The sequence below is a fragment of the Dermochelys coriacea genome, chromosome 5, assembly GCF_009764565.3.
Source record: "Dermochelys coriacea isolate rDerCor1 chromosome 5, rDerCor1.pri.v4, whole genome shotgun sequence".
NCBI classification, from domain to species: domain Eukaryota; kingdom Metazoa; phylum Chordata; order Testudines; family Dermochelyidae; genus Dermochelys; species Dermochelys coriacea.
The window spans coordinates 58423977-58433776 of NC_050072.1; the positions used below are offsets into that span (position 1 = coordinate 58423977).

The window sequence follows — 9800 nt, forward strand, 5'->3', positions numbered from 1 at the left end:
GTATTGGGCACATTTTTCCCTTTGTTGTCAGTATGAAAAGGTATCAAAGGTTTTTTCAATGAGTTTCCTTTTTTAATTAGAAATTAGAGTTCTGTACTTGAAATGAAGCTCTTTCACCATTTGTTGGTGTGTTTTTGTTTCACAGGTATGATACTATTTGTTCAGGAATGTAATTGATTGATGAATATTGTACCTTTGCAGTGAACTCTCTTTGCTGTCAGAATACTGAATTCCAAAGCAATGGATGATGTATTAGGTTTTGTTGCTTAATTCTTAATTACTGCTGAGATAGAATGTGTGGAACTGTGATTAGCTTTATAACAAAGGGAACTAAACTATGGCAAGAATGGAAATAACAATGATCAAAACTGGAAGACCTGCTACAGTTTTCCTTAGGTTACAATCTCAATGGGCCTTAACTAGCTAGTTGTTCTATACCCACAAGACCCATTTATGTTAGTTGGAGTTGGGCATATGTACAGGTTACAGGAGTGGGTCCTAACCCAGATAAGAGACTGACCCACTCATTGTTAGATTATGATCTCTGCTATAACTATACACAGTATTTTTCCAAACTTTGCATGCCTTACCATTACCACAGAAATGTCTGTATTCTTTGTCTCTTTAGAGGTTTACAAATTAGCTTGTCTAATAGAATAGAATAAGACTTCTAAAGTTATCAGGACGCACTTTAGTCTAATGCCCTAAATTTCTGATTAAAAAATACTTTTGCATTGCTGTTTCCTTTTTTCAGAGTTTTTCAAGCTTATTCTTAAGAGCTGCTGTCATCCTACTTTGCGTGATGGCTTCATGAGATTACAGTACTCTGTTGGAAAGAGGAAGTGGTACTGAAAGATTTCAAAGATGTTCAGTTTGTAAAACTATACAAAAACAAGGGGGATAGAAGCAATTGTGACAATAATAGCAGTATCTCCCTGTTGAACATCATTGAAAAAGATGTCACTCGCATTATCTTCCCCAGGATTCAATTTCTAGGTGAAAGAATCTATTCTGAAAGTTTTCAGAGTGTCAGCCGTGTTAGTCTGTATTCGCAAAAAGAAAAGGAGCAATGAGGTTCACTGCTTCACTGTTGATATGATATTTTTGGTTAAGTTTCGATATGTTCAACAGCCAAGGCATTTTTTGTTCTGAAGAAACTGGGTTGTCCCCCCAAATTATTGAACATCATTCATTCCTCACATCAAGGTATGAGGAAACTAGTGTATGAAAACATAGAATCAAATGTCTTTGACATTCACAACAGGATGAAACAGGGGTGTGTTTTAGCCCCTGCGCTCTTTAACATCTACTTTTCATTACTGCTTCTTCATTAATTTAAGGACAGTAGTGATGGCATTTATTTTCAAATCAGAATTGATGGAGACTTGTTTGACATTGTAAAGTTTAGAGCAAAAATCAAGGTGAAAGAGCTGGTTCTGAGAGATTTCCTCTCTGCGGATGATGTGGCCTTGGTGGCCCATAATGAATCTTCCCTGCAAAATCTCTTGGGTAGATTTTCTGCATCATGCAAGAGCTTCAGGTTGACAATTAGTTTCAAGAAGACTGTGATCATGTACCAAGGGTTGGAAGAACCAATGCCAGACATCACTCTGGAGGATAGATCTCTTGGCGGCATCGAGAGTTTTTGATACTTGGATTCTACAATTAGCATGGTATCTTGACCTTCAGCTGAACTGGCTATAGAATCGGAAAAGCAGCTATGAATTTCAGGCTATTACAGAGCCGTGTATGGAATAACAGCAAACTATCAACTAAAGAGAAGATACAAATCTATGAGATTTGTGTGCTGTCATCCTTGCTCTATGGTTCAGAAACATGGACTATATATGCTAAGCCCATCAGGAAATTGAACAGCTTCCACATGAGATGCCTGCGTAAGATTCTGAAAGTAAAGTGGGAAGACAAAATAACAAACACAGAGGTGCTGGAGCGTGCAGGACTGATGCACTTAGAAACCACTATCAAGAAGAGGAGGTTGTGATGACTCAGACATATGTGGAAAATAAAAGGAGAACATATCTGTTGTATCAACCAGGCAAGGTACTAAGCTTCAACAGGACTTTATTTTCAAAGTGAAAACCTCTTTACCAAGCTGCTGCTGCACCCTCTGTAGCTCTCTCCCAGCCTCTCAATTCCTCCCCCCTCCTTCCTGTTTCCTGTCCTTTCAGATTCCCAACAGCCAGTGCTCCCAATTCTAATAATTACAAGCAACATCTAAACACCACATTCCCTCCTCTCCTAAGAGACTCTCCCAATTAAAATAAACATTATTGTTCTAACCACAGGAACAAATATGAAACAAGACACTATCCTGTTAGCAGAAATATTACACTGAAAACACTGTAGATACTACATAACATAGTCTCTAGTCCAGACAGGTGGTCATCTGGGTCTGACAGGCCGTCTCTCAAGCCCCGGTTCCAATGAAATGTCTTGTTCTGTTAGTACTACGGTGAAGTCATCCAATGAAGACTGGGTATTGGTATAATCTCCTCTTGGTGCATAGGGCAGGTTCAAGATAAGAATCATTCCATAGCCGCCCATCAGAAAGTCGATAAGTTAAAGGTCCCTTCTTCTCTATGATTTTAAGAGGAGCTGTGAATTTATGGTCCCCTTTGCATAAAATTCATATTCTAACAAAGGAACCACACTCAAACTTTGGTTTCTTAGCACCCTGCCACTTGTATGTGAAAGCCTTAGACTTTGCTTGGTTCTGTTCAACTGTTTTTCTCACGTCATCCTCGTTTGGGGCATCAGGTCATGCCTTTAACAATCCAGCAATCTTCAGTTTCGTATTCATCTGTTTCCCATGCAGTAACTCTGCGGCTGATCTTTGCGTTGTGGCATGTCATGTAGCCCGGTATGCTTGCAAGAAATCAGTAGGGTATCCACAAAAAGAAAAGGAGTACTTGTGGCACCTTAGAGACTAACAAATTTATTAGAGCATAAGCTTTCGTGAGCTACAGCTCACTTCATCGGATGCATTTGGTGGAAAAAACAGAGGAGAGATTTATATACACACACACAGAGAACATGAAACAATGGGTTTATCATACACACTGTAAGGAGAGTGATCACTTAAGATAAGCCATCACCAACAGCAGGGGGGGGAAGGAGGAAAACCTTTCATGGTGACAAGCAGGTAGGCTAATTCCAGCAGTTAACAAGAATATCAGAGGAACAGTGGGGGGTGGGGTGGGAGGGAGAAATACCATGGGGAAATAGTTTTACTTTGTGTAATGACTCATCCATTCCCAGTCTCTATTCAAGCCTAAATTAATTGTATCCAGTTTGCAAATTAATTCCAATTCAGCAGTCTCTCCTTGGAGTCTGTTTTTGAAGCTTTTTTGTTGAAGTATAGCCACTCTTAGGTCTGTGATCGAGTGACCAGAGAGATTGAAGTGTTCTCCAACTGGTTTTTGAATGTTATAATTCTTGACGTCTGATTTGTGTCCATTCATTCTTTTACGTAGAGACTGTCCAGTTTGGCCAATGTACCTGGCAGAGGGGCATTGCTGGCACATGATGGCATATATCACATTGGTAGATGCGCAGGTGAACGAGCCTCTGATAGTGTGGCTGACGTGATTAGGCCCTATGATGGTATCCCCTGAATAGATATGTGGACAGAGTTGGCAACGGGCTTTGTTGCAAGGATAGGTTCCAGGGTTAGTGGTTCTGTTGTGTGGTGTGTGGTTGCTGGTGAGTATTTGCTTCAGATTGGGGGGCTGTCTGTAAGCAAGGACTGGTCTGTCTCCCAAGATCTGAGAGAGCGATGGCTCGTCCTTCAGGATAGGTTGTAGATCCTTGATGATGCGTTGGAGAGGTTTTAGTTGGGGGCTGAAGGTGATGGCTAGTGGCGTTCTGTTGTTTTCTTTGTTGGGCCTGTCCTGTAGTAGGTGACTTCTGGGTACTCTTCTGGCTCTGTCAATCTGTTTCTTCACTTCAGCAGGTGGGTATTGTAGTTGTAGGAATGCATGATAGAGATCTTGTAGGTGTTTGTCTCTGTCTGAGGGGTTGGAGCAAATGCGGTTATATCGTAGCGCTTGGCTGTAGACAATGGATCGAGTGGTATGATCTGGATGAAAGCTAGAGGCATGTAGGTAGGAATAGCGGTCAGTAGGTTTCCGATATAGGGTGGTGTTTATGTGACCATCGCTTATTAGCACCGTAGTGTCCAGGAAGTGGATCTCTTGTGTGGACTGGTCCAGGCTGAGGTTGATGGTGGGATGGAAATTGTTGAAATCATGGTGGAATTCCTCAAGAGCTTCTTTTCCATGGGTCCAGATGATGAAGATGTCATCAATGTAACGCAAGTAGAGTAGGGGCATTAGGGGACGAGAGCTGAGGAAGCGTTGTTCTAAGTCAGCCATAAAAATGTTGGCATACTGTGGGGCCATGCGGGTACCCATCGCAGTGCCGCTGATTTGAAGGTATACATTGTCACCAAATGTGAAATAGTTATGGGTCAGGACAAAGTCACAAAGTTCAGCCACCAGGTTAGCCGTGACAGTATCGGGGATACTGTTCCTGACGGCTTGTAGTCCATCTTTGTGTGGAATGTTGGTGTAGAGGGCTTCTACATCCATAGTGGCTAGGATGGTGTTTTTAGGAAGATCACCAATGGAGTGTAGTTTCCTCAGGAAATTGGTGGTGTCTCGAAGATAGCTGGGAGTGCTGGTAACGAAGGGCCTGAGGAGGGAGTCTACATAGCCAGACAATCCTGCTGTCAGGGTGCCAATGCCTGAGATGATGGGGCGTCCAGGATTTCCAGGTTTATGGATCTTGGGTAGCAGATAGAATACCCCAGGTCGGGGCTCCAGGGGTGTGTCTGTGCGGATTTGTTCTTGTGCTTTTTCAGGGAGTTTCTTGAGCAAATGCTGTAGTTTCTTTTGGTAACTCTCAGTGGGATCAGAGGGTAATGGCTTGTAGAAAGTGGTGTTGGAGAGCTGCCTAGTAGCCTCTTGTTCATACTCCGACCTATTCATGATGACGACAGCACCTCCTTTGTCAGCCTTTTTGATTATGATGTCAGAGTTGTTTCTGAGGCTGTGGATGGCACTGTGTTCTGCATGGCTGAGGTTATGGGGTAAGCGATGCTGCTTTTCCACAATTTCAGCTCGTGCACGTCGGCGGAAGCAGTCTATGTAGAAATCCAGGCTGCTGTTTCGACCTTCAGGAGGAGTCCACCCTGAATCCTTCTTTTTGTAGTGTTGGCAGGAAGGTCTCTGTGGGTTAATGTGTTGGTCAGAGGTGTGTTGGAAATATTCCTTGAGTCTGAGACGTCGAAAATAGGATTCTGCGATGGGTACCCGCATGGCCCCACAGTATGCCAACATTTTTATGGCTGACTTAGAACAACGCTTCCTCAGCTCTCGTCCCCTAATGCCCCTACTCTACTTGCGCTACATTGATGACATCTTCATCATCTGGACCCATGGAAAAGAAGCTCTTGAGGAATTCCACCATGATTTCAACAATTTCCATCCCACCATCAACCTCAGCCTGGACCAGTCCACACAAGAGATCCACTTCCTGGACACTACGGTGCTAATAAGCGATGGTCACATAAACACCACCCTATATCGGAAACCTACTGACCGCTATTCCTACCTACATGCCTCTAGCTTTCATCCAGATCATACCACTCGATCCATTGTCTACAGCCAAGCGCTACGATATAACCGCATTTGCTCCAACCCCTCAGACAGAGACAAACACCTACAAGATCTCTATCATGCATTCCTACAACTACAATACCCACCTGCTGAAGTGAAGAAACAGATTGACAGAGCCAGAAGAGTACCCAGAAGTCACCTACTACAGGACAGGCCCAACAAAGAAAACAACAGAACGCCACTAGCCATCACCTTCAGCCCCCAACTAAAACCTCTCAAACACATCATCAAGGATCTACAACCTATCCTGAAGGACGAGCCATCGCTCTCTCAGATCTTGGGAGACAGACCAGTCCTTGCTTACAGACAGCCCCCCAATCTGAAGCAAATACTCACCAGCAACCACACACCACACAACAGAACCACTAACCCAGGAACCTATCCTTGCAACAAAGCCCGTTGCCAACTCTGTCCACATATCTATTCAGGGGACCCCATCATAGGGCCTAATCACATCAGCCACACTATCAGAGGCTCGTTCACCTGCGCATCTACCAATGTGATATATGCCATCATGTGCCAGCAATGCCCCTCTGCCATGTACATTGGCCAAACTGGACAGTCTCTACGTAAAAGAATGAATGGACACAAATCAGACGTCAAGAATTATAACATTCAAAAACCAGTTGGAGAACACTTCAATCTCTCTGGTCACTCGATCACAGACCTAAGAGTGGCTATACTTCAACAAAAAAGCTTCAAAAACAGACTCCAACGAGAGACTGCTGAATTGGAATTAATTTGCAAACTGGATACAATTAACTTAGGCTTGAATAAAGACTGGGAATGGATGAGTCATTACACAAAGTAAAACTATTTCCCCATGGTATTTCTCCCTCCCACCCCACCCCCCACTGTTCCTCTGATATTCTTGTTAACTGCTGGAATTAGCCTACCTGCTTGTCACCATGAAAGGTTTTCCCCTTTCCCCCCCCTGCTGTTGGTGATGGCTTATCTTAAGTGATCACTCTCCTTACAGTGTGTATGATAAACCCATTGTTTCATGTTCTCTGTGTGTGTGTATATAAATCTCTCCTCTGTTTTTTCCACCAGATGCATCCGATGAAGTGAGCTGTAGCTCACGAAAGCTTATGCTCTAATAAATTTGTTAGTCTCTAAGGTGCCACAAGTACTCCTTTTCTTTTTGCGAATACAGACTAAAACGGCTGCTACTCTGAAACCTAGGGTATCCACAATCGCCCTTCCAGTTTAGCCATTTGCAAACTCTCTTTCAATCTTCTGTGAAACCGTTCGATTTCCCTATTGGTTTGATGGTAATATAGGGATGACCTTCTGTGTAAAATGTTCCTCTGTGCTAGAAAAGTTTCAAACTCCAGGGAAGTAAATTGATTACCATGATCTGAAACCAGTTCTTTGGGGTTACCTTCCCTGCTAAAAACTGAAGAGAGGAACTTAATTACTGTAGCAGAAGAGATTTGCGAAGTAAACGCTACCTCAGGCCATTTACTGAAATAGTCTATTAAAGTGATAGCATAACAGCAGTCAATTGGAGCAGTATCAAAGGGTCCTACAATGTCAATCACCACTTTTTCCCATGCAGATTCAGGAAGAGGAACAGGCTGTAATGGAGAGGTACATGTCACTGCTGTCTTATTATGCATTTGGCAAGTGACCCAGGATTTTATGAGTGCTTCAGTTTGAGAGTACATCCCTGACCACCAATACAGATCCCGTAGTCGTTGTTCGGACAATTCCTTGATGAGTATCGTGTATGAGTTTAACTGTAATTCTTCTGGCACAAGGAGCTGGTGTGTACCTCGTAGCACACAGCCATCAAACAAAGAAAGTTTATCCCAAACTCTAAAATAAGGCAGCAAAACTGGGTCAAGGTTTTTAGGGTGATTGGGCCATCTCTGTCAGAAATTCCATAGTTTTTGTTGAATTGGACACACTGAACAAGCAGCTTGAAATTGTTCTCTTGTAACTGCAGTGAGAGTGCTTGTAATAAGCGCAACCACTACATCCTCATCCTCCGGTGGATCATCTGGTGAAGGCAAAGGCAGGCAAAGGGTAGGGCAGAAACGTTTACAGTGCACTTTATCTGTTCTAGAATATGTGCAGTAGTGATTTTGTCCACGCTCCGCACAGTAACATCTGGTATTGTAACTGCATGCACCTGTTGATTGAACTGGCTACTGTGACGTACTTTAGCAAAATGTCCAATCTTTTTGCAATGATTGCACTGAGTGACTTTTGCTGGACATCCTGTGTAGCTTGCAAGGTGTTGTGGGGATCCACAGCGAAAACATGCTTTTACTGTATTTTGAATTTGCTGATTCTGTGATTTTTCATTAGTTTTCCTCTTGCAATTGTGTGTCTGCAGTGATAGTGAACTTTTCTGCAAAGGAGTCACAGCCTGGACTGTGCCTCCTGTATCCATGCTCATTATTGTGGCTTCAGCTGTAGCTGACTCAATCTGAGTAGCAATGGTTATTGCTTTTTCTAGTGTAAATTGTGGTTCTAGAAGTAAGCATTCTCTTTCGTGAAGCATGGTTGTTTTCTCAATGATCTGGTCTCTAATCATCTCATCTGCCATATTCCCAAAGTCACAAATTACAATCAGACTCCTCAGGGAAGCAATATACTGCATTATAGTTTCCCTTGGTTTCTGCTCACAGCGGCGAAATCTGTAGCGATTAGCTACTACATTCACTTTTGGCACAAAAAAATTCTTTAATGCAGTGAGTGCAGTCTCATATTTATCATCTGCAAGGGGAAAAGTGTAAAATATATGCTGCCCTTCTGCTCCAAGGCAGTGGATTAGCAGAGCATGCTTTCTTACTTCAGAAATCTCTGTAGCACTGATTGCAAGCAGATAAGTCTCAAACATATGGATCCAGGTAGTAAAAGCAATTGGAGGCTCACCGGGGCTTTGCAGAAAGAGTACAGGTGGGTTCAGAGGCAGAAGATCCATCCTTGTCGCCAAAATGTTGTATCAACCAGACAAGGTACTAACAAGCTTCAACAGGACTTTATTTTCAAAGTGGAAACCTCTTTACCAAACAGCTGCTGCACCCTCTGTAGCTTTCTCCCAGCCTCTCAACTCCTCCCTGCTCCTTCCTGTTTCCTGTCCTTTCAGACTCCCAACAGCCAGTGCTCCCAATTCTAATAATTACCAGCAACATCTAAACACCACAATAACCCCAAGAATATTTTAAACAGCATGATTTGGGATGGCTCTAGAAAGCGGGATCACCCTTAAATGGCAGTACCACGATGCGTGCAAAAATTGTACGAAGTTGTTCAGCATCAATTAGAAAGCTGGGAGGAGGGTGCAGAATCCCGGCCAATTTGGAGGGAATATCTGGCACTGGGTGCAGCTCAACAGGAAGCAGCCTTGATCCAGGAGAGCAAGAAAAAAGAAAGCAGCATGCTGTAATCTTGGACTCTAACTCAGACAAAACATGGGATCTGTGAAATTTGTAACAATCTGTGTCACTCTCGAATTGGGCTTGTCAGCCATAAACGGATTCATCATGCACTGATTAGACATCTTATGTGTGTACCATGATCCAGTTTGAATCAACTTTTGCCAGTGATGATGGATATAATGTGTGTGATCAAAGAAAACAAAAAATATTCAAGAGAGTGAAATAGTTAACAGATAAAACAAAAAGGGATTTAAAAAACCATCAGCCCATAGATCAGATTTTCTCTCCCAGATTCATCATCTTTGGTCTCCCTGTATGATGCACAATCTGGTCACAACTCTCTTGTTGAGAAACCCCCAGTAGAAGGGAATTTTCTGATGGAATAAAGCTGGCAATACCAGCTCCTAGGCCACTTGTCTGTCTTCACTCCAGCATATGGAGTATATTGGGGAGGGATAGAGTGAGAAATTCTAAGATGGTGTATGGCCCTGAGGTATTATAGCTAGTTGTCATAATTTAGAGGATCCACAAAGCTGTCCTACCTTACCCTGGGGCTAGGGCAGTTTCATCCTGAGAATCAAGGCACTGTAAAAGATCCCTAATATCCCTCCTCCACACCAAGCAGATTTCCACATAGGAGAAAATCTGGCCCTAAGTCCATGCTGATCCTCACTTCTCTAACATGAAGGTGCACTTACTTCCACCTAAG

The 9800-nt window shown here is 43.0% G+C and overlaps 1 long non-coding RNA gene across 1 annotated transcript; it reads left to right on the forward strand.

The window, feature by feature from the left end:
- Nucleotides 1-2859: 2859 nt before the first annotated feature.
- LOC122460482 lies at nt 2860-7085 on the forward strand. The gene is made up of 3 exons (XR_006281798.1): nt 2860-2905; nt 5242-5245; nt 6885-7085. It is a non-coding gene; the product is annotated as an uncharacterized LOC122460482 (long non-coding RNA).
- Nucleotides 7086-9800: the final 2715 nt, after the last annotated feature.